This window comes from Antechinus flavipes, chromosome 5 (genome assembly GCF_016432865.1).
Source record: "Antechinus flavipes isolate AdamAnt ecotype Samford, QLD, Australia chromosome 5, AdamAnt_v2, whole genome shotgun sequence".
NCBI classification, from domain to species: domain Eukaryota; kingdom Metazoa; phylum Chordata; class Mammalia; order Dasyuromorphia; family Dasyuridae; genus Antechinus; species Antechinus flavipes.
In genome coordinates, this window is record NC_067402.1 from 131556168 (window position 1) to 131580549 (window position 24382).

A 24382-nucleotide genomic window follows, 5' to 3' on the forward strand; every position below is an offset into this window, starting at 1 on the left:
TCTCATCATATCTTCCTCCTCCATCCTGTTTTCACACTCTTGCCAACTTCATCTTCCTGAAGCATAATGAGGTCGTGTCATTCTTTGCCTCAAGAGGTATGCCATAGTAGATAGAATTGTTGTTATTGTTCAGTTATTTCATTTGTGTCCAACTCTTTGTGACCCCATTTGGGGTTTATTTGCAAAGATACTAAGACATTTGACATTTCCTTTTCCAGCTCATTTTACAAATGAGGACACTGTGACAGAGTTAAATGTCTTTTTCAAGGTAACCATCCAGATTTGAACTCAAATCTCCCTGATTCTGGGGCTGGTGCTTTATTTAATGTGCCATTTGACTTTCACCAAACATATACATGCATGGTTTGGGAACTTATCCCAGCTACAGAATAGCAGGCAAGAATTCTACCCATGTGGGAGAGAGAGAGCCTGCCTCAAAGCCAGGAGGACTTGGATCCAAGCCTGATCTCTGATACATCCTGGCAGTGCAATCATGGGCAGACACTTCTCTATGTTTAAGTGCTCTCTAATACTATAAATTATGGAGAAAGTGGTGACCTATATATGGTAGAAGTGTCTTCATGTGGGAGTTCCTTTTTCTATGAAATCATAGATCTAGACCCTATATCTCTGCTCAAAGTATAATAATAATTCTCTATTATTCTATGAATAAAGTAGTAACATAGTAGTGCAAAGGAAATGTGAGATATACCCAAATGTTCAAATGGATGAATTGTCCTTGTCCTGTAAAGTGTTCCAAACTCGTACCAAACTGATCAACCATGGCTGAACAAAGTAACCTGAGCCCAACATAGTTTTGTGCTCAGTCCTATTCAAGTGTGAAAGATTAACAACAATGATGTTGCAACAGCCATGATGAATAAAGTTGAACTTTTTAGCCTAATAGTCAAGGTCTTCTCATTGAAACTTATTATCAAATGCAATAATATTTATAAAGTACTTATCACAGTTCTTCCTGTCTTGTAGGCACTATATAAATGTCTATTCTTGTTACCTTCTCCTACTTTTTATGCCCACATTATACTCTTTCCTTCCAAATTATTTGTACTTTAGCAAAATTCTTCCACTTCTCATTTTTCTCTCTCTTTCTCTTTCTCTTTCTTTCACACCCACACCCACATCCCTCCCCCCCCCCCCCCCCACACACACCATGTTTTCCTACCACCAGGACTTTGCTCAGGCTGACCCTTTGTTTGGAAAATCATTCCCACTTCTGCCTCACACTCTTGCCATTCCTATCATGGTTTACTAATTCAAAAGCTACTTCTTTTATATAGTCTTCAGTGATTTTTTTAAACCAATAAGTAATAATCTTTCCTCCTCTCAGAGGAATCTCAGAATACTTTATGTCACATATTGTATCTATTTGATGCATATCTTATTCTGGAATAATTTAAAATGTATCATGTCAGCCACTAACTTATAATGAGTAGCTAGATAGTGTAGTGAATAGAGTGCTGTACCTGAAGTCAGGAAAACTCATGTTCCTGAGTTCAAAACTGGTCCCATACATTTAATAGTTTTGTGATCCTGGGTAACTCACTTCACCCTGTTTGTGCCAGTATTTTTTCCCTCATTTGTAAAATGAGCAGGAGAAGGAAATGACAAACTACTCTAGACTCTTTGCCCAAAAAATCCCAAATAGAGTCATAAATTTTAACCTTCAATAGGTAAATGCCTGTTTCTTATCAAAAATTTTTTATCTCATTCCCTAATATCTTCTATAATGATTGGATAAGGGTTCTCATCTATGTCTATGTGAGTGTCAAAGATTCTAAAAAGAGGTTATTTGCATGCATGAATCAGAGGGTTTGTTGCTGGTGGTGGTCATCAGTCATCCCCTTACTATGGAATAACCTACCCAAAGTATAAAGGAGTCATTGACACATTTTCCTGAGGATAGTAAATCAGTGGAATATTACAAAGCTCCTAAAACCATTGGCTGCAACCCTACGTGGAGTCTCATAACTGAATGTGGAGGGTCACAGAATTATGATTTATTATCAGTAGAGTTTGATTTGTATACATGTTTTGTATACCTATATATCCCAGATCATGTAAAAATTTCTTGTGCATAAAGGGATTGTGATTTCAAAAAGTTTAAGAAGCCCTGGAGTATTTACATGAACTGATCCTGAGTGAAACAAACAGAACCAGGAATACTTTTACACAACAACAGCAAGAATTTGTGATGATCATCTATGAAAGACTTGGTTCTTCTCAGTGGTTCAGTGATTCAAAGCAATCCCAATAGGCTTTGGACAGAAAATTTCCAATAGACTTTGGACAGAATTTGTTTATCTTTTGCTCTGATTTCTCTCTCCCAACATAATTCATAAAGCAATGTGTATTAAAAATAATTTTTTTTTAAAAAAGCTCTGGACTATAATATTAGGAAGCCAGTTCCTATACAATCTAAGTTAGTAGAAGAACCCACATTGATAGATCTTTTGGAAAATGTAAGTAAAGCTTATACTTGTTGGTTATTTGTTTAATATAATTGTTATAATAAATGTGGTCTCTAATGTGGACCAGTAAAAGGCTCCTAGGGAACAGGTGGAAGAGGTAGAAGAGTCCAGATTCTAGAGATTAAGGATCTAGGTTCAAGTTCTGACACCAATATTGATTACCTGTGAGATTCAGCGAATCATTTAATCTCCTTAGGCTGGTCCCATTTGCCTCCCCTTTACAAAAAAGACCTATAGGACTCCAAAATGAGGAAACTCCCTTTATCAATGTAGGTCAACACTTTTTCTGAAACTTATAGTCAGAGTTATCTAGACTTGCACAGAGTTACCTAGCCAACTTATGTCAGAGGAACAACTTGAAGCCAGAAACTACACAACAAACTTTGATCTAGGGAGAGAGAGGAGAACGAAATTAAAGCAGTACTGGGGGGGTAGATGCTACACCTATCCTATGTTCTTCATAGGGAATGACTCTTGTTTTATGAAGTGATAACAAATTCTGGTAGAGTGGCTCTGAAGGCTATATTAGAGTCCTCAATAGTCTCCACTTGAGGGAAAAACATTTTGGGAGGGGGAGGATAGAGTAGATGTAGAGTCACAATGGCCTATATTGGATATGTATTATCCAATACATATTGGATTGTATATGGATACAATATACATTGGATATGCATTAGATAAGTATATAGCTATATACATATATTTGGTTTTGGTCATGTTTTGTAGAACTTTGCCCCTTTTAGCTAGGTGAAAAATTTGATTAAATATGTAGACTGATTTGCATGCAATTCATCCAAAATATTTTTCCTCTTAATAATTTCCTGATGTGTTTGACATCATCATCATAGAGGAGTGGGACATTAGACAAATGCAGTTATATAGAGTTTTCTATTAAGGAAGCAAAAATGGCAGTCAGTTAAGGAGCATTTTCTACTTGCTTATATGTTCCAAGTGCTGTGATATGTGCTGGGAATACAAAAATAAGAAGAACAAAGAATGTCCTTGCCCTCAAGAAGCTAATATTCTAATGGGAGAAAACAAAAAAATAAAATGGAGCTGAAAAGTTGGGAAAGAGGGTGTGTGTGTGTGTAATGTGAAGGTACAGGTCCCCAGGACTATGGCAAAGAAAGTCTTGTGGAGGAGAGTCAATAGAGCAGCTCAGAGAGGAATGAAGAAGTGGTTGACTTGGGCCTCCTTCTTAAATTTGAGATTCTGGAGGAACTAGTCAATTAGAGATTGAAATTCAAGGGGTGGGGGAGATAATTTCAAGACAGCATATAGCTAATACATAACACAGAGTTCCATTAAAATATCACAGGCTCTGAGTTGAGAACAAAATCTTTCTACTTTTAAACTCTATTTAAATATTGCCAGAAAATGGGATTCCTTTCTTAAAAGAAAGCTTAAAAAAAGCAGCTTCTTGGACATAGTTATTTTTCTTACATATTATGATAGAGTATCAATGAATAAAAAACATGTGGATTAAATCACTCCTGAAGTGTATATATGTGCATATATATGGACTTAAAAACTAAGGGAAAAATGCATAGCAAAATACATTTGAGGGTTTTTTAAAACCTCAAATGTTTGGAGAAACAAAACTCTACATACTTTTTTAGGACTCTCCTATTATTCTTGATTTAATTTGATAGCTGAATTGGAAAAGAAATTGAAAAGAAACATTTTAAAATTTATTTCATCGTGATGAAAACTAAAAGACTATTTAAAAAAAAACAGGTGCACTTATATTTACTCAAAGATAACTTTAACTCATAGTTTAAGATTAGTTAGAGCAGTAACAATGAAGGAGCACAGTAAGTTGTATCAAAAAAAGGTAGAGAAATTCAAAACTATTAACATTTTAGAATGACTTTATTCTACAAAATTTAGCAATAAATATCCAAGAAAAAAAACACTAAAATTTGTTTTCTCCCAAAAACTGAACCCAGGGAAATATCACTTAGAAAATATTTTATTGAAAGTCCTTTTTTTTTTCTTTGAGAGCAAGAGATGGTAGACTGCTCCCCCCCTTTTTTTTTCTTTCTTTTAGATACTAAGCCTTATTAGTGGTTCCTAATTCCACCTGATCATATTTCTTTTTGGTAATTCTCTCCTGATGAGAGTCTCTTGAGCAGTCCCCTTGGATTCTCATAATGGTTGGATTTGGATAAGTTTGAATAGCTTCACAGGAGAGTAAAGATGATTAACAGATTTGAATATAGGACTTGTGGAAATGAAGAAACTAAGATTAGTTTGGAGAAGAGAAGGCTGAGAAGTGACATTTTAATGGTCTTCAGATATATCAAGAATTATTCCACAAAGAATGAAACTATGAATCTATTATTTGGAGATTTCCCCTTATAAGGAGAATGGCAACATATTAAGGATAGAGATCATCAAAACTAAGATTTCTAGACGTTCTATAATTTTTTTATAGTTGTTTCCCTTATATGTAATAAGAGAGAAGGTGAATTGATTCAGTCATTCTGGAAAGGAATTTTATGCTTAAAAAAAAACTGAGTAAAAAATCTTCCTACTCTTTGACCCAGAAATTCCTCTATTAAGACATAAATATCAATGAGGTCAGAAGGATAAAACGGTCCAATATATGCCAAAGTCTTCATAGTAACATATTGTACAGTAGCAAGCAACTTTTTTTTAAAGTAAAATGCTTATTCATTGGAGAATAATTTAAAAAAAAACTATTCTACATGCAAATAATGGTATATTAACACATGGTATGAAATGACAAATCCAAAGTCCTACAGAGAAGTGTAAGAAGATTTATATAAACTGATGATGAGTGATGAAAGACAGTCTTCCCAATGGCAGTAACACTGTGAAAAGAAAGAGCAATAAGACAAAACTGATCATTGTGCAATTTTCTAGCCCAGTGTGAAGCTGGACTATAAGTCAGAGAGAAAGATTTTTCAGTCAGAAAAATGAATTTATATCTCAAGCATAACTAAGATTTATTATGCCTATGGACAGCTTCCCAAAACACAACTAGAACTAACCAGGAAATGTCCTAAATCAACTTTTAAGGAACAAAATCAGACAAAAGGATAAAAAAGAAACTACTTCTTCATTTTGTGGAATGAGGAAAACTTATCAGCTTCTAAGGAGAAAAATATGCTCCACCTGGCATCTTTTTATTTTAAATAATTTTATTTGTGATTAGGCATTATGTCTATTTGTTTCTATGATGCTGAAAGATTATTAGCACTCTGACATCCTTCAATCAAGTAACGATCATGTTTCTTAGATATTATATCAGCTTATGGGCGAGGGAATCTTAAGGGATATGACTTACATTACTTACCGATCAGGCATTATCAACCATAGACATAATTCTGCTGTCTTTTCTTTTATCACACTAATAGGAGAGAGGTTCAGAGCAGGTAGAGGATTTTTAAAATGGTCATGTAATATTTTGGGGTTAATATACTTCTCATTCCTGACCTCTTAAGGGTATGTCCATTCAATAAGAATAGACTTAGGTAGTTTTACCAGGAATAAAGCTCTTTTCAAACCTAAAGTACAACCACTTCCCAGGATGGTATAAACTGTGCCAGATTATCCTCACTGCCATGAGGGGGGACACAAAATATACTTAAGGAAAACATTAATACAGGTGTTAAGATACCAACTGAGTATGACCATACAGTGTGGGATTAACAAAGGTGAGTGAAGTTACATTGCAACTCTGCATCCACAGTCTGACCTGATTCCTTTCTTCACTTCTCACAAGATTGTTGATCTTTCCAAAATTATGATGACAGTCTTCAAACTATAAACAAGTTCTTCTTGTCTTCTCTTTTTATAAGTTGCTGAATGGAGTTTTCCCAGTGCAAGTACCCTGCTGGCTCCCTCCACATCCCCATGGTTCAGCTGTGTTGTCTTTAATACTGGGCTAACAGAATGCCAGTATAAATCTCCCTGTAGGCCTGCATTAGCTATGCATTCAGATTGCCATAAGTCACTGACTCTTGAATTAAATACCATACAGCTTTCTTATTTCAAAGGAGAGAGGGAGAGAGATGGGACAACTTGGTATGAAGGAAAGATAAATAAGTCGAGAGAGGGAAAAAAAAAACCTACCTTGCTCCTTATGATGTTGCTACTTAGGCTAATCACACAATGAAATCTGAGAGATGTTTTTAAGTTTTTACTACACTGGGATTCTGGAATATATATGCTCTAGAAGGTAAAATTCTGAGTTGAATTCAGTTCTATTTTTAAGAAAATCTATAAATAAATATACTGAATCTGTGTCACTTTTAAAAATTGATTTGGCCTTCAAGATTAAAAACAAAAAAAAATTAACCATGTCATCACAAGCTATACAAAATCTTTTAAAAATAAACTGATATATTGATATTGATATAAAGAAAAAAGAAAAAGGGAAAAGAACAGAGCCAAAATTCTACATTTCAGAAAAGTTTGGAGATTAGAAACCAGTTGTTTAGAAATTACAGTCCTTTGTACCTTGTAAGAAAAAAGGAAGGAAGTAGGAAAGAAAGAAGAAAGGAAGAAAGGACACAGGAAGGAAAGGTGTAAGTAAGGCAATATCTCTTTTATGATTTGTTGGCATAATCTAGCCTTAAAATTATTATAGTTATTATAAGTATTAATTTCTCTCCTTGGCTTCATTCTAATCTCTTTTTAGTCAGAGAATGTGACTATTCTCCTTTCTCTACTCCAACATCTGCTGAGGTTCCCTACTTCCTACCATTGACAAATGTTCAGACTCCTTTGCTGGTATGCAAAGTATGCTACAATTCAATACCACCCCATAATAAGTATCACAGAGACTTGTTGGAGGGACACAGGGATCAAATGACTTGCCCAGGTTCACACAGCTAATGAGAATTCGAGGCAGGAATGGAAGTCTTCTGACTTGAAGTCAACTATTCCAGTTAAATCATCTATACTAGGCTGCCTGCACTAGTCTCCTTGAAAGTTACCATATTTATTTCAAATTTTCTAAAAAATAACTGGGGATTTAGGTGACATAGTGGTTAGAGCCAAAAAGAACTGAGGTCAAATTCTGTCTCAGACAATCACTAGCTGGGCAAGTTACTTAATTTTTTCTCAGGCTTAGTTTTCTTATCTGAAAAATAAGTAAATAATAATAGTACTTCCCTTACAGGGTTACAGTGAGATAATTCATGTAAAAAGGGCTTTTCAAAACTTAAAACAATATTAAAATACTAGCTATTGATTTGGAGCTAGCAGTGTTCCCCATTTTCCTGTGACTAATTATGATAGGGATGAAAGGATTATTATGTAGCACCAGTATCATCCTTGTCTCCCTATCCTTTTCCCCAGAGTCTGGATAATAATCATATTTACTGGGCTCTCATGAAAGTTGTTACATGGCTGCTATATTGGTGGCAATTGGAAACAGGAAACTTGGGGAGAAATCTTAAAAAAATAATTCAGGAAAGGCAGCAAATGATCACCTAGTCTCTCTCAATGAAGCAAAACAGGTGCCTTGAGTCACAAAAAATATTAAGAAGCAAAAATCGTTTTCTCTGGAATAAATGTAAATTCAAGCTCCTAACAAATCTTACAAAGAAAAAGTTTTCTTCCTCTTATTGGAGGAAACAAATAGCCATTAATGGTGGTATCAGATTTCATTATGACATATATATATATATATGAGAGAGAGAAACAGTGAGTGTAAAACGATGCATATCAAAAAGTATCTTTATTTCCCAATGAGTTTAAGAGATTAGGAATAAGAAAATAAAATAGTTTAAATGATAATCAATGCCATTAAAGTAGAGCCTCTAATTATATTAATTTTCTACTTATTGAAGAGAGCAGCTTTTTCAAAATTAACAATACCAGGTTTTGATTTCTCAAGGAATTAATTTTCAATAAAATGGGTAGAATAATTTTTGTTTCCTTTTTAAATGATTTGATAAAAGCAGATTTTAATAAGATAACGGAGCTGGGGGAAAATGGCTCAGGACAATGAAAAGCATATGATATAGAGGGGGTCTTTTGAAAAAAATAAAAACAAAAACAAAGTCCTTCGGAGTGTGGAGTTACTTAAATGCTCATGCTCATCACTGGAAAACAAAGAGTTCTATGACCAACTTGCCTAAAAGACAGCACCGATAGTTAAATAACTCATCCATCATTATTCAGCACCGTAGTCGCACGTTCTTCTAACCTAAACATTTACAGTAACTGATTTATTCACCGATGGAAATCAAGTCTATCGCAGTTCCGACAATTCCTCTGCATTAGAGAACGAATAAATTAAAAGTGTGCTCCAGCAATTTAGTCCTCCTAAGCAGATATCCTGCAAGCTCTGCAGAGGGATGTCAAAACGTGCTGATATCTAACAGAGTCAACTCCAAGTTTGTGTATCCCGGGTCCACTCTGCCTTTCCATCAGGCGAGTACATGTGGAAATAGAAAAGTAGCTCTCTAATTAATCAAAGTCAGATCTGCCTGAACGCCTGGAGTTGCTGCTGATCCTTGTCCCAGCTTCTCCCATGTTCTCTCTCTATGTTTTTACCTTGAAAACTTCTGCTCTGAGCTGGAATGCCTGAAGGGCTTGCACGGTAAGTCAATGTGAAATTATCTCAGCAGGAAGAAGTTGCTTTTGAGCTTAAATGATTTAAGGCAGCAATTTTTCACACTCTCAAACTCTGACAAACGCACAGATTGCCTCTCATGTTTGACTTCAAAATATTCAAAGAAAAGCTATTTTTATTAAAAACACTCTAGAGAAAATTGTATGTCACTGTTCTCTGATATAACTTCATTTCTCCTGACAGTGACAATTTTCACCTCAGTACAATTTCTTTATTTTTTTTCCAAAGCTAATTCTGCTTAATATTAGTATTTATACAAACTCATATCAACTTGTCTCTGTGAAATGTTCAAGGGTGTCAGGTAAATGTTGCTCACTGTCATTCATCTTCTTTGGCGTTCAAAAAATGATCAATAGATTAAAAACTACACTTCCTTGGGGGTATTATTGTTTTATTGGTAAGGGAGAGCTTAACAAATGTTAAACCGTTTCATTTGACAAAACTGTGTCTGCAGACTATAAGGATTTCCAAACTTCCTGGCAGTGTCTGCTGCAAAAGATTGTAAAAGTTTGCATTAATAAATCTATTTGTTCTGTGCCTTTAAGGAAAGCAGGTAAAACAGTGCATGTTTTGTCTTATGCTGCTTACATGTTAATAAGATTACTGGAGATGTCATATTGCACCCGAAACATCACATTTGCTTTATTATGAATGCTGGCAGTGCAGAAACATCACATTATAATCACTTCAAAAAAGAAATATATTCTGCATATTTTCATATGTGTTTATAATTCCACTAAACCTCAGCAGAATCAAACTCAGTGGGGACAAGAATGACAGAAGGTTTAATGTTCCAGAGACTGCTGAAATCTTGGTGCATTGATATATAGCAGAATTGTTAATATGTATAAGGTTACTTGTGGCCTGTGACCTCAAAGCATATCTTCTGGCCTTATCACATTTCCATGAGAAAAAGTAACCACCGTCGTGAATTTCTTGAAAATAATTTTGAGTTAGATTGAGGAGTTAAATTTTTAACCTCTGAATTTTGAAATGAAATGTTTGTGAATATAATCCAAGTTTAAACGATTTATATTATCCATATATTGAATTCACTGACTGAAAAGTTTTTGTATATTCACATGCCAATTGTCTAACAAGCTTGCTTTCTTATCTTCTGCTAAATTTTTCCTTTCTAAATAAAACTGGAACATTTTATTTTACTTATACCCATGTCAAAGAAATCAAGGGAAGAATTACCTTGCAGCTTTCTTTTACACACAGTGTTAGGGTCAGGTCAAATGTAGTACATCAAAGACAGTGGAGATGTACGCTTCCGAAATTTCAATGTTACCACAATACTATACACAGCTCAGGAAGCAACATGACAGCAGAAGGACAATGAGAAGTTGTCGCCTATTTTTTTTCTTGTTTTAAACAAGGAAACACGTTTTCTACTTGGAAGTTATAACTGTGGTCTGATTCTGCAATTCCTTAAGTTATATTTACTATGGTGCCATCCACTGTAATAGTAATTTGAAGAATAAAGTGTACACAATGAAAAATTATCTTTCTCTTAGTTAAAGTTTTCTATGAGAACTTTTTTTTTTTGATGATGTAAAGTCGATGAATGTTAGAGCACTTAGGAGTAACAAAAATTCAAAATGCATTAAGAAAGTAGTTTCACACTGGCATAATCACTAGTCCCACAATTGTTCTTTGACATCAGTTGCCATTTTAAATTTTCATATATTACAATTTGTCTTTAGAAAAAATTTGAAACATCAAGCTTATAATTTGTTTTGACAGCACAACTAATCCTCTTTAATATCATATATTTTAAAGAAACTCAAAAACACAAGCGAGAATGAAATAAAATAAAATGTTACATTCCTGAATTGACCACACCAACAAGGTTTCCTTTTCAGAAAACAGATACTGGAGACAAAATAATTCCTCTACGTTCCTTCTACTGATTGCTCAAAACTTTTTTTCAATACAATTTTTAAAATGTATTTGAATGATAGTATTTATTTGGATTCTTAGATATGTACCAATGAGATTGACATTAAGTTAAAAGAAAACTTAATAGACATTAAAAAATAAACTGCTATTGTCACTGTTTAGAAAAGTATATACCTTTAAAAACAAAAGCATGTAATGTGCTAATCTGAAGTCTTTTTTTTATCATAAATCTTCTCAACTGTTCATTAACTTAAATGAATTATAACAGTTTTAGTAAGGAAAAAAAGCTAACTACATGGTGGAATATTACACAGTTTAAATTTATTGTCCATTCATATAGCTATAGCACTGGTTACTTTATCAAAAATATGACTATTCGATTATCAATTTTCCCAAGTATTTTTATGTACATCTATTAACTTCATACTTTCTTCTTTATTCTTTGCCCTTCATCCCCTCAGCTTAAATGATCTTTATTTGAAGAGTGACTTTTAAAAGAAGTCACATTATTTTCATAATATACGTATATGGAAACTGAGATGGGAGAGTTGGACACACATATGCATTATATATGTAAATCTTATTTTTGTATTATGTTTAGAAATAATTCAGCAATACCACTTTAAGTAATCCTTAGAGTTCAATCTTTGTTTCTGTAGTCTAAACATTTTTGTATTACCAAGAAAAAGAAGTTTATCTGGACTTTTTCAGTGTGATCTCTGCCAAGGAATCAGGCAAAGTGATAAAAGCAGGAAGAGAAAGTCTGCATTAGTGAATATTTATATTGGCAAGACCTGACAATTTTATAAAAGAAAAACAAACATAGAGGCTGCTCATTTCTAAAATGAATTCTGCTTCACTCAATTTCTTTCAGTAAAACATCATTGCACAAAATGATATAAATCAGTATTGATATCACCAAGCTCCAAATGCAAAGAGACAAATGCACTTGAAACTGTAGTCATTCCCAGGCTCGGAGTCAAATTTTCTGTTTCCTAGTTTCTACTAATCATCATAAAAAATCCTCTGTGAAATAATTATCCCTAAACAATCAGGACAATATATCTCTATAAAGGAGGAGATCGATTTAACAACAAACACTAGATTTATCTGTATTGATTAGAAGGCATTCAGTGTAATTTTAGTGAATTATGTCTGGCTCTCATTTCCCACTAGAAATTTTTCTAGTGATGATCGAAGGGCAGATTGGAAACTACTATATAATTTTTTTGTGTGCTGCCTACAGTACATTATATCTCACTAATTACTTTTCAAAAGTAATATTTAAGTGAGAATGGACCAAATATTATTTCTCCTTAATGCAAGATATTATATTACAATGTGTATGACTTGAGGTTATAGCACTTACCTAAGAACCTGATGTCATCTTCTCAATTCATTAATACAGAAATCAAGACACTGTTGAAAGAGTTGGTGTTAAAGGAACAAATCCAAGTTCGTCTCATAAGAATAGAATTTTAAAAAGAATAATAATTAATATGAAAGAAATAAGGAACTAATAGGAAGAAATAAGAAATTAATTTTCCTTTTTAAATAAGAGTAATTTTTAAGGAATTGTTAACACTTTCATACCTGAAACTTTTTTTTTTAACGAGCAGTAAGAGAACAAAAGGACGTGAGAGCAAACTTAAGGTGGGGGGAAAGTTGGTTCAACTGTGTGCCTTACAATATATGCAGGTGCTTTTGGTATATAAAAAAAAAATCTTCTATAAAATCCTTAAAATGGCATTAAGAACTGTTCACTTAACATGATATAAGAAAAACAGACTAAAATGCTGTTTATCACTAAGAATACTCATGCCCTTTTTCCCCTTTATGAATTGAAAAATGACAAACAAGAAAGAACCTGTTTTTAACTCACACTGTTACTAAAAATAATTATTAAAATAGTTGAACCTCAGCATTTTATATTAAATGTTGTCACTGATGGCACTTGACCATTCTAGTAAATAAAATAGCAACCTCTCAGAAAAGGAAAAAGACTTTCAAAAGTTGACTTAAAAGAATTGTAAAGAATTAAATTCATAGAACTGTTAATAGAGAAAGTGCTGAAGAGTCATAATAGAAATGCTATTCCATTGCAAAATAAGCCTCTCATTATTCTCATTGAACACATCATTTTATTTTCATTTCAATAATCTGCTCTCTGAATCAAATAAATTGTAATATGTAGTTAAAGCATTAATGATAAAAGAGACTAAATTTAAGATACTGATATTTTGGACTCACTAATTCATATTGTTGCATTTGTTTTCAAAATAAATGTTATTAAGTAAAATGCTGAGTATATATAAGAACATACATTTATGGAAATATGTTTATTATATATATCATTTATTTAATGATGATAAAATTGACATCTTTAAATAATCGTCAGTATGAAATGAATAAATATTGTGTGTAATCACACATTCACATGTTGATATTAATAACTGCTAAGTTGCATTCTGATTAAAATCAGAATTACTTTGACATAAATAAAGAGCCAGTCGAGGCAAAATCACTATTAAGAAAATACAAACCTTAATTCCTTACAACCAAATTAAGCACCCAGCATAAGTGTGCAGTAATCAAGCTTTTAAAGTTACAGCCATTCATAATGAAAAGGGAGAAAAATTAGGAATGAAGCATGTACTTAATGTGGAATGGATTCGATTGGTAAATGGAAATGTTTCTGTTTAAAAAAAAAAAAAGGTAATGTCAACTAGGTATCTCTGTGGACCAGAATACTATTGTTTAAGTGATCACATAGGTTTGTTTAGATAGAATCCATATTTGTAGCTAACAACTATTTTCCCTAAATTCATTAATAGTAACAGTTCATTTTTGAGTAGCTGTTATCATAACATTGAAATATAACCCTTAAACCTGTCAAAGTGAGTGAACATAACTTTGATAAACAAATGATACAACTATTTTTTCTTTCATTCAAAGAGTTAAATTAGTAAAGCTTTCAGCAGTTGCTTTTCTTTAATGCCTATTATCATCTGAACTTATTTCATTTTTTTTTAAAGATAAATCTCTCAATGTAAGCAGACTTTACTCTATACCTTATTTTTCTGGGAGGAAATTGAACCCAGCCTAAACTACTCAGGAAAAAAAAGATTTTTCTTTTGAAAAGATAGTTCTTCAACTGAATTTTAACAAACCAATAAAATAATGTTATTGTTCAATAGGTAATAATTGCCTTCATATAAACTGAAAAATATTGTTTAGAGTGATTAATATACAATGCTACATTATGCATTTGGGAGTGTTGATGCATAATTTTTAGTTCTAATGTTATTATGTAATTGAGAGAACATGTTCATTTGCTCTAATAACTACTAAGATGCACTTAATAAAATGAAATGTAATAATACTTGTAATTTAATCTATTCATGGAAGTAATTTTAAAAGTCTACCACTCTCCTTAATGTGGATAACATTCATAATTTATAAAGTGTTGTGATGCAGAATTGACAATGCCATTGTTTTTTACACTTTGAGATGATTCTGCAGCCTTCATATCATCTGCATACCAACCTCAGGATTATCAAGGGCAAACAAAAGATAATTAACACCAGAAACAGGCAAATGCAGGAGCTACTGACTGAGGTTTCTCATTTAATGCAAGACCTCTGAAAATCAGAAAATGAAATAACTATACAAAACCTTGTTCTCAGCAGAAAACCATTTTGCTACTAATTCTGTTCTCTAGATTAAAGGGTTTTTTTTTTGTCCATAAAGACAACTTATTAAACAAACCAACAGATCATCACAGACATCACACAGATGTGTGTGTTTGTGTGTGTGTAGTGTATGTATGTAATGTGGGTGTGGGTGTGAGTGTGTGTGTGTGTGTGTGTGTGTGTGTGTGTGTGTGTGTGTTGAGTTGGAGAAGTATCTTATATAATTATGAATTTCCACTGCTAGCTTTGAAATTATGTTTCTCCTTAATATTCACCATACTCATATATTTACTTGTAGGTTGAGTGTTTGTGACCGTGAAAAGATAGTGTAAAGAAAAATGAACTATTGAATTATATTATGCCTTCACTAAATTTTTGAAATAAACACAATAAAATTCAATTTTAAAACTACAGCTTATGGTAATTAAAAAGTGATGAAATAGATAACCTCTATGGAACATGATGAAGTTTATATACCACACACCATACTTTATAGTTTGTTTTATACAAGACTTAAATCCTAAATTAAGTAATGTAAAATTATGTTAGTGGTAGACAGCAATGCTATGTTAACCCCTGTTTACATCAGTGTTCTGTTGGTTAGCTTAAATGATTTGTAAGCTCTCAGCTAAGTAAACTGTAGCTTAATAGAGATGTCATTTTAATTTTACAAGTAAAATCTAGGACATCTATTAGGACAAACTGAACATCTCCAATAGTTATTGTCATATTTGCACAATTGTTTCAGAAATAAATAAGTTGGAATAAAATTAATAACATATTTGATTGATATTGTCAAGATTATTTTTGAATGCAATACTTCTAAACTAGAGCAACATAATATCTTTGTTTTAAACTAACGTACTGGTGTGTATAATTTATAAATCAGCAATAAGTTTGGCAGAGAACAATAATTGCAAGATCCTGTTAAAGTATGGCTTATTATTCCATAGATCTGAATATAATAGGTCAAATCATAATCTTACTCTTATATATACATATGTTTATAGTTATGAGACTATTGGTATATCTTTTCCTTATTTGACTTTATAAAAGGCTCTCACACTACACTGAATCATTATCATGATTGGGAATTGCACATTTAGTTAAGTTTAAAACTGTTTAGATCCATTATTCTCCCTCAGAAATAATTTAAATACAATCTTAGAAAAGGAAATGTAAAGACAACTATTCTTGGTTTAAGGTCATTCTTATCCTCAAATTAGCTAAAGATACATAATGATGATGATGGCATTAATTTTTTTAAAAAGAATGAAAACCTCTCTCTTTTCCAAAATGGTTGCTAAATAGAGTATCCAACAAATGATGGAAGTGTTATTTTATGGTCACATGAAGATTGACATTATTCAAAGATTCAGGTAAAAATAAGGTATATATACACTAAAACTATAAAGAATATAATTTTATTTTTTTACCATTGTAATGGAAATTCAAGATTTTTCAGTGCCAGCAGATCATCATAATAAAGATGTATTATAGGATTGCAGCACCTGCTAAAAGTTCTAAATTGAAAATAAATTGTCTAGAGTACTAGACAAAGGTGTCTTGGTAAATGTTTACCACCATGTTCTCTGAAAATGTAACCAAGACATACTTTTAAATTTTATTTGCATCATTGCCATTTTTCTATCATTTTAAAAAATCTAAACAATCAAATCAAGAACTGCTTTGTAATTTGATGATTGCTGACCTATAAATATATACTGAGTATTTAACAATCAGTTTGTCTAGCAAGCCACTAGAAGATAGCATCAGCATACCACTGATCCCAGCCTTATTTCAAAATGGCAGATGGTTTGTTACATTAACTTCTTCTAAAAGGGAATGCCGAATAAGAACTTACATAGATTCCTTTAGTCTAAAATTCCAAAATAGTCACTGCTGCAAATCTTCATAAAGCATTTTTATGTGCAAATTACTATTCTAGGTACTGAAATAAACAATGCAAAACAACTCCTACTCTATCCTCATCAATGGTACATTCTAATGTCATGTTTATTGATAGAGCACCAAATACATTTCATTTATATTGCTGGGAATAGTACATATTTGCAATTGCTACTTCTACTTTATTTATAAAAAAGGATAATGTTTGCTTTGCACTAAATTCAAAATAATGCTAGTTAATTGTCTAAATAATAATCAACATTGGGTTCTCATAAAAAAGTGCAATAAATTGTAACTAGGAAGTTGCTTCATAATTATAGAATTCATATACTTGGTTGCAAAATGGATTTTTCAAAGTAAAATACTGATTGAGAGTTTCTTAGAAAATTATTTTTCATTAATAATATGTAAGTATATATTTCAAAAATGTGTTAGCATCTGTATAAACTCTGCTGACATCAGAATGTTATGCAAAATTCTGAAATGTTCTGAAATGACTCTATACCTCTGACAACACAGGGCTACTAAATTGTTTGTTTGTTTGTTTGTTGGATTTTTGGTTGAAATTGACCCACCAGCATAATGAAATAGATTTTGAGGAATTTTAGTGATATTTTCAATAGCATTGACCAATTATTTCATGTACTTAATCAAACTCAGCAGCACTTTTAGCAATTTAAAGAATATAACCTTCATCTATGCAGATGCCAATAACTGGTTTTGAAATTGCAAATTAACTAATTGGTGAGCAATTAATAGATAACTTGGGTTGACTGGATTTCCCATTTATTTCACTCACTTAACCAAATTCATTCAATTTAGTAAAAATGTTTTCTAACTCATTTATTCTTAATCATATTAAAAAGAAGCAACATAGTTTACTAAGTTACGAATGCATCCCCTGAATTGGAAAGACCACTGGACTAGAAGCACTTTCTTAAAATCCTACCTCCAACACTGTGGTCATCGTGCAAATCACTTAACCTCTACATCTCAGTTTCTTTAAATGAAAAATGGAAATAGTAATAATTATTATGATTTTTGTAGTAATAAATCATAGGGTGATCGTAAGAATTGAATTAGTTAACATACAAAAATCTTGTCAAATTTTAAAGCATTTCATAACTATAATTTGTAAATCATTTATCAAAATTATATGAATTAATTCTTGGCTACTAATCAAATAATTCTGAAAACAAATGTATTCTCCTAATTTTTTATGAATCCAAATAAATATCATTCATATATGACTTGAAAATTCAAATGAGTGAACAAGTAATTATTTGTGAGATAGAGATATTTAGATGATGTTGTGATTCAGAATTTCTAGTGATCATTATTTACCTCAAAACATAAATATAATATTAATTTATAATTTGTTTTTAAAATGTTACTGTTATCCTTTGTTTATACCTCAATCATTTATAAATCTCTCTATCTCCATCTTTCTCTGTGTTTCTCCTCTCTTCTCCTTTTCTTTCCTACTCATAGAGTAATACTTTGAAAAAAAAGCATAAAAAAGAAAAAAGAAATCCAGCAAAACCAACATATCAACTAAGTCTAACTATATATATAAAATGTTCCCTACCCATTGTATCCCAACTCTGAAAAGAAGGAAGTACATTTTCTAATCTCTTCTTGGGAAACAAATTTTGGTATTCATAATCACACAGTGCTCACTAGCTTTTTCATTATTGTTTTTACCTTTTGCATTCTTGTAATCATTGTATTAACCTTATATTTAGATAGTTCTTCGGGACTTTTAAAAATGCTTTTATATTTCACTTGAGGATCTCACTTAATCTTCACAATAGCTCTGTAAAGTAAACAGGTTAGGTATTAGTATTTTTGCTAAAGAGGCAAATAGGTTAATGCTTAGAAAGTAATTTGACTTTTATACAATACCACAATTCATAAGTAACAAATTCTGGCATAGAATAAAGGTCTTTTGCCTTCAATTTCAGTGCTCTTTTCACTATTTTTTTCCTTTGTTACTGCTATAATAAAAGCTTACTCAGAAAAAAAATTCACAAGAGCTATGCATTGTCATATTTATACTTATGTTTTTAAATTGATTTAGACTAAGGTTTGCAAAAAAAAAATGTATTGAATGATGAAAAAATGTAAAATATATAAGCATCATCTGTAGAGATTCAAAATAACATTTTCATGATTTAAAAATGAATGTTATCATCATCTTAAAGTTACGCTATCATTGTTGTGTTATAGATGAAAGGAAAGAAGAAGGGAAGGAACAAAAGAAGGAAGGAAAGAAAGAAAAAAGGAAGTGAAGGAGGGAGAATAGGGAGGGAAGAAAGAAGGACAGAAAGAAAGACGGAAGGAAAGAAAAAATAAGGAAAGAAGGAAAGAAAAAGGAAAGGAAAAAGGAAAGGATATAGGGAAGAAAGAAAGGGAGAAAGGAGGAGAGCAAAAAAGAGTAAAAGAAAGATGGAGAAAATGATAGATGATTCTATGAGATCCAATGTGATTAGAATCTAGTGATTAGAAAATTGACCTTCATATTAGGCTTACTTATTAACATACTGGTTGTTTTCACTGGGTTAAGTCAATTATCCATTTACTGTTCTAGGTAACTCTCTAAGATTATAAAGTGAAGAACATATATTGACCTGCATTGGTAGGTATAGTTTTATACTGAGAGTTTCCTATACAAATGAAATTATAGCTCTTAAGCAAAAATAAAATAAATAAAACATCTATATACACAGAGAATATTTTTACAATAAGACATCTATATGTATATATATATATATTTCAATTGGGACAGCTATCATAATTTAAAATAAAGTACAAAGAGAATCCCTTAATCAATACATGAAAGCCTTACTAATTCCCTGTACAGAGGACCTGGGCTTATTTTGCTTTAACAGTGTTATGTTGCTATATAGGAAGATGTTAAACAATAACCATTGCAAGATTTTTCAATATATTCATTAAGTACTCCAAAATAGTTAAGTACTTGCTATGTGATAATATAGCATTATCCTAGGAACTGGAAATGATTTTGAAACCATGAAAGGAACAGTGAAATATTTTCTTGCAAAACATATTTCTATATTTAACCCAGCACATTTCAAAATTCAAAGGATAAAGAATCTTTTCCAAATTTCTTAAAATACAAAAGAAAACAAAAAATTGAAAAACTCTGCCCCGTTCTCTATATATCTATATACATATATTAATAAATATGATGTGCTGAAAATTGAACAACTAAGCAACTGGTTGGCTGTTTTTAATATTCTGCTCAATATCTACATTAAGCAATTTGATGACTTTTTCTCCAATAAATAGACAAGATGTTTTATCATTGTATACACAAAATCTGGTAGTTTTCTAAATACCCATAAGTATTATTACAATAATAATAATATAATTATCTTATAATACTTTAGGAATAAAAAGGAAGAAGGAAAAGAAACAAAGAAAAGAAAGAAAAAATAATGGGTAGATTAAAATGAAGATTCCTTTTTTCTTTAATCTGCACTTCAAATATGAACAAATCACCATTGTCTTCCTTTTTTTAGTTAATCTATGCACATTTACAACTTATAATTTTTCCTTTACCTTTTCCCCAAATATCTTGAATTTATAGAATTTTATTTAATTTTTCCACATAAAAAATTAAATAGGCTATTCCAGGTATGTTTCTGTGATTTCTCCTGAAATTATTTACTTCTTTAATTTTTTCCATGTTAAAATGTATTCCAGTGTCTTATGTAGACAAAAAAATCATTTAAAATCCCATAAATCAAATGAAAGTAGAATAAAACTACAACCAATTACATCCAAGCAATGTAAATCTAACAAGGTGAGTAGGTTAGCTAGAATGGATGATAAATCATATAATGTGCTTTGGAAGCCAGCAAACTGAAGATTTGTGAGATAATGAATAGGAAACACTTCCAAGAAAATGGGGAACGTCCCTTCAGTTTGCTGAAATTCTAATTCAGTAACTGCTTGCTTGGTAACATATCAGGTCATTTGACTAGTTCAGGTCTAGAAGGGCCTGTGAACGCATGTCTAAAGAAAGTTGCTCACATATGCTGCTCAGAAATGCACATGTTTCAAAAAGAATTGGAACTTTACTTCATATTTCTTTGTGTTTAGAAGTTACTTGGAATTCATGTTGCATACAAAATCCTCCTTCCCATCAAGACACAGAATTCAAGTATTAGATTTATCTCTGAAATGATTTCTCAAACCTGGTTTAGATGTCTATAAAAATCCCAACTTCATGTAAAGTTTGATATACATTTGACTACCTTATCAGTATTCTTCAATTAATATGACCTTATTTGAATTTTAAGAATACTTTCTGGGAAAAAAAGTAGTTGCCCACACACATTTTCTCTGCTCCTGCAGAGCTATCTATCTTCTTCAGACTTGTGATAGAAGGGAGAAGGTAGGCTCCAATGTCATTGTATTATAAAAAGAGGTGAAGGTGGGACATGGACTATTTGATCAGTAGTAAGGAGAATTGCTGAAAAGCCCATTATTCCAGTGACCTAATCTTAACTAACTTTTCTTACTGTACAATTTATCTGCTCAAGAAAAAAGTAGGTACCTTTGATTGGAAAACAAATGTCTACTCCTATACTATATATAATCTTTTTCCATTGATATTATCCTTTTTGATAACCATTTGTTAATAGCAAGAGTTGCTCTCAGAAAAAAAGAAAAAAAATAGTTCAGTCCCAATATAAAAAATATTTTAATGTATAAAATTAAATTGTATGGGTTGGGCCCCAATACTGCTATGGCTTTGTTTCCCTTCCCCCATCCCATCCTGGGTGAAGTGAATCTAATTTTTCAGTCCCAATTATAATTAAATTATATGATCTGTTTATGTTGATTTTCCATGTATACACACACATACAGACATATCCATTACTTCTAGGATCCATGATTTTGTTCATGAAGGTAACTTTTTTCCAACTACAGATTACAACCTTACTAGATAGTCTTTGAGAGTTGTTATGGTGAAAAACTCATCATCATCTGGCCATCCTCAAGATGGAGCTCTCTAAATTTAGCCAGTTTGGGACTGTGCTAAGATGTATACCTACTTCAATGAATCTATGATCCCATTGATCATAATAAAATCATATATTTAAACACTGAAAGCATTTAGTCCACTTAAAGTCCATTTTATGGATATGAAAACTGAGACCAAGTTAAATCTAATGTATCATGTCAAGTTTCAAATCTAGGCCCTCTGCCTTTAAATTCAGTGCTGTTTCTACTGACTCACTGCTGCCTTTCTTCTAGCACTTCAGAGCTCAACCCATCCATACCTTCTCATCTAATATAAACATGAAAAGCATGTGAATACAAAAGAAAAGGTGAAATGAAAACTGGTCAACCTAAACTAAATTAGTGTCAAATACATCAAGAGTATTTATTGAACACTTTGAATGGCAAAGGCACACTATTCTTGAATTGAATAAGATAAAACAGATAAACCAGAAAATCTTATTGAAAGATTCACAACTTGAAATTCTTTTTTTAAAAAATGCTATGTCTTTCCAGGAACATGACACATTACACTGAGATGGTTTATTTTATTAATTTGATGCCTTCTATTTTTTTTTCCTCTATACCAGTGATTTCATCAGCATAAGGAGGTCCCAGGAAGGAACTTCCTTTTCCAAAGCACCTCAGTATCTGTCCTACAATTTATAATTTTAGAGAACTGCCTGGAGAAATTGAAAAGTTAGTTAACTTACCCAGGATCACATAACCAGTATGTGTCAGAAGCAAAAATGTCAAAGCAGATTATCCTGAATCTGAGGCCAAACTGTATCTGTCACCTATGTCAATTATATCTCCATCTATGTCTCTCTCTACAATTATCACTACACCTGTAATGTATAAACATACATACACACCACACACACACACACACACACACACACACACACACACCAAGTTATATGAAAGATATAAAATGCTCTCTTTTACCCCATCTGTCTCCTTCTCTTCCTATACCTCCCTCCCTCCCTTCCTCGGTCCTCATCTGTAAAATTAAAAGAATGGCTTGGATTACCTGTGTCGCTACATCTAACAATTTCATCCTTAAATTTAGTAAGAGATGAGTCTCTTACTAAATTTACTCTTAGGAGTCATTTTTAAAGATTGCAAGCCAATATTTGATAAAAATGAAAACTTCTGAAGTACCTAACAAATGACACAATGATGAAAGGCACAGAACCTTTTTGGTAATCCTAAATTGGGTGCATTAAATGGCGGCAGTTCCTTTTCAGGGAATGAAAATGATCAGGATTAGATTTCTGTTTCACTGGTGAATATTGACCATAGGTTCTTAACCTGGTCTTTATAAATAGGTAATTGCAGTTTTAGATTTATCCTCAAAGTTTTTTAACTTAGCCTGGGCTAAAAATCTTAGTGTCCTAAGCAAAGTCTCATAGTCCAATGCTAACTTCACTTCCCCAAGCTAGAAATGTCTAATAATATCCAACTGTTTCTTTCCCATTTTTTTCCTTTCAATATTCTTCTCTGCTTTGAAACTGCAACCCCATCTTTACTTATCCCCATTTCTATGCTATCCTACAAATTTTGCAGTACAGTGGCAGCACAATACTGTCCCTGATACATAGGATCAGAGCAGTATGTCATGGAAGGGATTGAAAGTACAATTATCTGTACCTTTTGATTTCAAAAAAAAAAGCCTGATCTTATGAATGTCAAAATATTGTGCTTTTTAAGATGCCCCTCCCAAGAAAACCCCCATATCTCTATTGATGCCAAATACATTCTTGGTAGAGTAGCTTCTCTACCTTATTCCAACCATGAAATAGGAACTAAAGATTGTATAAGAGACTCACTGCTTGGCATTGATTGGATGGCTGTGCCACATCAAGGATACATGATTTCATTCATTTAGGAATACTTTCAAGGCAGAATACAAGCTATCTGTAGATTAGAATTTCAGGGAATTACTTGTTTATCAATAATTTAACAAGTATTGACTATGTGCCTACTATGTGCCTACTATGTGCCAAGACTGGGGATGAAAATGCAAAGAATGAAACATGGTCTAATGATCAAACAACTTAAATGTGTTGGAAGCGGGATGTGAAGCCAGGTATTTCTTACTTCCAGACCATTCTGCTAACAATTATACCAATCTGCTTCTTAGAGTTAAAAATAGCAGCCATTAATTCATATAAGAAAATACAAAGTATAACAACAGCTTTGAGGGTCAGAAATGGGAGATATTCAATTGCTAAAAGCCTTAAGACCATGTCATAAATTTTGAGAAAAGTGGAGAAGAAATAAGGAACTTTTACACTGAGCAGAATTCAATTCCCATGATAAAGAAGGAAAATAAAAAACAAATTGGTAACATGCAATAATAATATTCTAAGAAATTCAAAGGCACTCCCCCATATATCATGACTATCACCACCACCAGAAATAGCACAAATAAATATTTAGAAGACTAACAGGTTGCAATCAAAAGTTTTTTTTTTTTTGTGTGTCCATTCTGTTAAAGATATACCTTATATAAATTGAGAAAAAAAAGCAATAGTTGAGAAAACAAGAGCAATCTAGTAATAAAACAATCTTTTCCAGATTTACTGACAAGATCTTTTAGGAAACTAATCTAGATTGGTCTATGCTATGAAGAACTGTATATTTCCAATCTAACTCCTAGATGATAAATGTTTTTTAAAAAACAAGTTAAAACTACCCCAATGCCTGATTTAGATGAGAACGATTAAATGTGTAGT